We start from the raw sequence: 6317 nt of genomic DNA on the forward strand, positions 1-6317 counted from the left end.
TCCCTAGTGTCTTCCCAGGGAATTCCATACCTTACTTCTGGGCTCCCTCCCATCGAGCGGATGGGGAGGTCACCAGCAGGGCATTATTGTAAAGACTTTTGCCCCCAGCTGTGCATGTGCAGCTCAGAACCTCGCCACAAGATATTCTGGGTGGCTGCGTGTGGAAGACAAACCAGAAAAAGAGGAATCTTTTCTCACTATCCCCGAATCCCGAGTGTCCTTTGGTGACATCATCATGGTCAGATAGGCCATAACGCTTCCCCTAAAGGATTTCTGGAGTGCTTTGCAAACAGGGCTGTGACATTAATCATAATGCTCTCAATGTTATCTTGGGCTCCCCCTGCCCGTTTATAAAGGGTTAATATACAATTAATAGACCTTACCTGAATGCTTCAGACAGGAGTACAGACCAGATCCTCAATGTATTTAGCCTCTTAACTTCCACTGATTTCAGGGGAAGCCTAAATATTGGAGCCTAAATACCTTGGGTCACCGTTAAACCAAGCTGGCATGGACACAGGGCTGAGATCAAGCTGAAGAAGGGTAGAGGTGGAGTTTAAGTGGGGAGGGTGCTGCAGTAATCTGTTAGGGCCCAACTGTAGCTCACACCCTTCATCATTAGCTAGAAGAAAGTCACCTGCGGAGAGATTCAAGTTCAGAGATGACCGCAAATTGGAAAGAGCTGTATGCCCAAGCGAGGACAAAGAAATAATACAGGAAGACCTAACGTACAATTATTAGTGACTTTCACTTAAACTAACTGGGGCTTGCCTACAAAGTGAGTTATTGCATGGCCAGCCAGGGCGTGAATCTAGAGTGCACCAGCTCGCCATGCAGTAACGGCTGGTGCGGTCGCTGCTATTGCGCAGGGAAAGTCCCTGAGCGCAGCGTGGCATATGCCTGCTTGAGAAGTGCAACATGCTAAGCTGCACCCTAGGGCTTCAGCAGCGTCCACATGGGAAGTTACACATGTGCGGCAAGCTGGCGCTATGGATTTGCCTGCTGGCTTGCCGTGCATTATCCTGCCATGTAGATACGACTTCACTGCTGTACACAAGACACTTGTCACTTGTGAAAATTTCCCCCCAGTCCCTGATTCAGCAAAGCATTTGCACTTGCTTAAAATTAAGCGTGCATGTAAGTTCCTCCCTATTCACCAATGCATTTGGGCATATTTCTCATGCCCCACTAATTGGTCTGTTTCAGAGTAGCAGCCGTGTTAGTCTGTATTCACAAAAAGGAGGACTTGTGGCATCTAAGAGACTAACCAATTTATTTGAGCATAAGCTTTCGTGAGCTACAGCTCACTTCATCGGATGCATGTAGCCCACGAAAGCTTATGCTCAAATAAATTTGTTAGTCTCTAAGGTGCCACAAGTCCTCCTTTTCTAATTGGTCTGTTTGATCCATAAGAGATAACACACCCTATGATCCCTTTTGGTGATCAACATGGAGCTTAGAATGGCAGTACAGGAACGAGACAAGAACAGCTGGGAACAAGAAAGTTTGCACTCCTGTGTTTAGTTGCAGACCATGCTCAACAAGGAGCTGTCAAAAGAAAGGGACAGTTTTACAGGTCTGGGTTTAAAATATGGCACTAGTGTTTGCCGGAAGGTGCCCAGGACTCAAAGGCAGATAGTGTGAGAAACTGTAGAGGATGCAGAAGAGAATTGCAAGAATGAGCCAACGTCTGGGAAACCTGCCTTACACTGAGAGACTTGAATAGACTGACCTCCTTTTATGTTCTCAAAGAGAAGGCTAAGAGGTGACTTGAACATGGTCTACAAGTACCTCCACATAGGTACAAGACACCAGATCACAGAGGTTTCTTTAGATCCACAAGATCCAATGGCCAGCAACTAAAGCTAGAAATTGTCAAAGGGTGCAAGTATTTAGCAGTGAGTGTAATTAACCATTAGAAGTTTCCCAAGAGATGTGCGTGGATTCTCCATCACTTGGAGGCTCTCTATAGAGCTAGAGCCGTTCTAGCTCACCCACAAGATATGGGCTGGATGCAGAAATCATTAGATGCCATGCTCTGGGCGATGTTACGCAGGAGCTCGGACTAGATTATTCCCAATGGCCCATTCTGGTGTTAAACATCTATGAACTTCAGCCATGACCTGCATTTTTAAGAGGGCTGCAGAACTAGCTCCTGGTTAATTTCCTTCGGCTCAGAGCACGTGAGCTGCATCTTGCAGCCCATTCAAGCAGAGGGCAGCCATGGGGCTGATTAGCATTCAGGCTCATGCACATCAGGAATTGAAGCCAAAAAGAGGCTGGCTTTTAAAACCAAACCCTCTCCACTCCAATCCTTTGGGCTAGAATGAATCTCCATAAAGCCAGTCCTGGGATGCTGTATGAGGCATTTCAAACAGGCCTCATGTAACTTTAAGCACCGTTACCAGGAGACTGTAGTTCCTTCTTTAATCCACCTCAGAGGCACAGCATGGGTCAAGCTCAGAATCATGTTAATTGTGTCCATAAAGGACCCTCAAATCCAACTGATTATTTATATTCAAGTACAGCCAATTGTCCCAGGTGCTCTACAGACATAGACAGACTCTGCCTGGAAGAGCTTACTATTTAAATAGCCAAGGCAAATGAAGGCTGGGAGGGGAAACGGAGGCACAGAGGGAAAGTGATTTGTCCAAGGACACCCAGCAAGTCAGTGGCAGAGCAGGGAGGGGAACCCAGGTCTCCTGACTCACTGGCTGATGGGATGCTCTCTCCACTGGACCACACTGCTATCCTCTGTCAAACTCTCCCTCGACACCTACACTCGATAACAGTTTGGCATCCGGTGTGCCGAGACTGCTGTTTATATAAATCATCATCATCTCAGGGCCACGCATACCCCCCTCTATACATGGTCGTCTCTTGCCACGCAAGCTGTCTGGGGCAGGGACTGGTTTTGTGATGGGCATACAGCACCCAGCGAAGGGAGCCCTCCCCCTCCATTTGGACTTCGAGGCATAACCGCTATATAAATAATAAATAGCCACGTGGGTTTCAGAAGAGAGCACATGATGAGCAAGTGGCAGAAACAATGACAGAAACCCAGGAGGCCCAGTGCCCCCGTAAACATGACAATCAGATCAAGAAACATTCAGGGGGTAGCCATGTTAGTCTATATCCACAAAAACAACGAGGAGGCTGGTGGCACCTTAAAGACTAACAGATTTATTGAAAGCTTATGCCCAAATAAATCTGTTAGTCTTTAAGGTGCCACCGGACTCCTTGTTGTTTTTATCAAGAAACATTGCAAGTGAGCTAGCTAGGACTGTATAACTGTAAGGATTTTCCGAGAGAGCAGTGAAATCCTAAATCCAATGATCTCAATGGGCCAGGCTCAAGATGTCCCATAAAAATATGGCTTCCCCTCCCTCCCCTTCCCACGAGCACAGCATGCGGTGCTCAGATACTATGGTTTTGAGTGTTGTCGAAGGACCTATCCGGAACAGAATTCTAGCCGGAGTGGTGTAATAAGCCCATGGGACAGAAGGGACTCCTGACCCAAATATCACCAACCAAGTCACTCCAGGGAGACGGGGCGGGGGAAGGCAGCCATCCAGGGTACAGCAAACAAAACCCGTACTGCTGCTTTGCAGCAGGATCTGGGTCAGTTGAACAGGGGCTCGCTGTCTGTATGGAACGAAAACCTTGGTGCTGGGTGGAGGATGTGTCCCGAGAAGCCACATATTAATGTTGCATCAGGAGCACCAGCCTTTGACCCAGTTAATGCCAGGCATTGTCTCAGTGTGATCAGTCCAAACCAACACCCAGACATTTTAAAATTCTGAGGATGCAGGAGCTGTCCCCGACTGCCCCCCTTTTTGTGCGGCTCCTGGCACAACAATTTAGAAACAGGGCACGCTTCATTCCTCGTTAGAAAGCTGCTGCTCAGCTTATTGTTCTGGAAGGAAATGGAGGGCCTGGTTCTCCTTTGCACTAAGGCCCCTTTACACCACTGGCAGCATAAAGGAAGTGTAATTTACATCTGTGCCCACTTCAGCGGCCCCTGCCAAAGCATTGTAAAGGGGCCTTAGTGTGAATGAGAATCAGGCCCTAAGGCCACCATGGAAGATTTTTAAAAACTGAGGCCAAGATTTTCCAGTGCCTTGTGATTTCGGGAGCCCAGCTTGCCACACACCTTAAAGAAGTTGGGTTGTCAGAAGCTGAACGCTCTGCTTCTTTCTGAAAATCAGGCCCCCTTCCAGATGGGTCACGCTCTCTCGGTCGGCCCCACCCTGCTGAATGTCTGTCGATATTACTTCCTTGAAAGCGAATACCTGGGGAAACCGGACTTTTATTACTATTACAGCTGTGCATAGACACTTCAACTGAGAGCAGGGCCCCAGTGTGTCAGATGCTGCCCAGGCCCGGTGAAAAAGAGCCTCTGTCCCGCTCTAACTAGACTAAACAAAGGCAGCATCATTATCTCCATTTCACAGATGGGGAAACAGAGGCAGAGAGATATGGACGGGTTTATCGAAGGAAAGAGATCCCTGCCAGTCTGTGGCAGACTTGGGAACAGAGCCCACCATGCCAACTCCCAGCTATGTGCTTTAACCACAAATTCAAGTTTGGCTAAAGCTGACAATGGTCGTCCTCCTAAAAGATACGACCGCAGGTCAGCTCTGAACCCTGCGTTCTCAGGGCTTGGAACAAAGGCGGCGACCCGTGGTGGAAAGGCTACATTCCAGATGCACTATGACGTATGTAGGCACAGCGCAAAGAAACCTGAGCGGAGATCCAGTCTCCCAGGGTGGAACTGATCCCCTCTCCCCCTCAGCTATCAAGTCACTAGTCCAGAGCAGCCTTAAAATACCGCCAGAGATGGAGTTCCAGCCACCTCCCTGGGAACACTATGACTCAGGTTGGCTCTGAATCGAGTGGGAGCTGCCCGGGTGGCAAACACTAGTGACAATTTGACCAAGTGGAAGCGACCCTCCTCCCCTTCCCGATTGCCTTTCATGACGCCCCTAGGATCATGCACCGATTGGAGAAATACTGGTCTAAGATCTCACTGTAGGGCAACTTTCCCTACTATCTGACCTTAGATCCTTTGATTTATTTCAGCCCATTACTCGCCGCTCGAGCTGGTTGAAAACACGTTCCCTCCCCCCCGCCCTCCCAGCAAGCAAATGAAAAATTTTCATTATACTTCTAAACAACATTTTCATTTCAAACCAATCTATTTGTTTCCTCAACATTTGAAAAGTTCGAGTGACTGAGTTGAGAGTCATTTTTTCCTTTTGCCACTCTGGAACTTTTTCGAAGATGGGAGAACTTCTGGAGAAGTTAGAGGTGGAAAAAAAGAAGTGACACACACAAACTTGGACATTATTCTTTTTAGTCTACTTGGTGTAAAAAGAAAAAAGGGGAGGGGGGCAAAAATTTGAGAATTCTTCCGTTTTCAAAAAATTTGAGATGAAAAATTCCATTTGAAATGAAACATTCCCTTAGAAAAATTCAGTTGAAAATATTTAGCCACAAAACATATGAGTTTGACAAAACCCCATTCTTTGTCAAAAATTTCCAACTAGCTTTGTTCCTAGTGCATTCAGGTGCTTCTTACACTAGACCTGAGCTTTATTGTATGTTGGAGACCACAGCTCCCATCTGGTACAGCTGAAGTGTTCCATTATTATAGGAGATTGGGGCCCCATTGTGCTAGGCACCGGGCAAAGAGACAGCCCCTTGTTTCCCAAAGACCGTACACCATCTAAACAACTGTGTACGGCCCAGTCAATGGGGATTCCACAATGGCCAAGTTGACCAAAGAGTCCCACACTAATACTTACAGAATGAGGTACTCGGCCTTTCAATTCTAGGTTGCTGGTTTGGATCAGTAATGACTCAAAAACTTGTTGCCATCCCTGGTTTTGCTTCGGGGAGGGAGCACAAACTTTTCACGCTGCTGCATCTGTTCTGTGGCTCAAGGACTGGAGTCCCAGGGCTGCGTGTCTGGTAACTTTCGCAAGCGTCATAGTCACCAGCTAATACAAAGACAGCGGACTCAGTAGAAAGAGGGATGCCCACTCAGTCTCACCGGAGAGAGCAAAACGACTCATGACATGCCAGGAGCCAATCTAATGAAAGGCAATTTCCTGGCGAGGCAGAACTTGTGCCACGAACTCCCATCTGCGTCTCTGAAGTCAGCGTGAAAATGACATTTAAAAGTAGTTGGAGAAATGTCCAATTTAGCCTGGCAGGCACAGATCTACAAGAAAGGTGCTGTTCTGCGTGCCAGGGATGGACTCAACGATCATAAACAATAAAGGGGAGAAATAATGAATGGAGCGATCAGGAGG

This window comes from Chelonia mydas, chromosome 24 (assembly GCF_015237465.2).
Source record: "Chelonia mydas isolate rCheMyd1 chromosome 24, rCheMyd1.pri.v2, whole genome shotgun sequence".
Classification (NCBI taxonomy): domain Eukaryota; kingdom Metazoa; phylum Chordata; order Testudines; family Cheloniidae; genus Chelonia; species Chelonia mydas.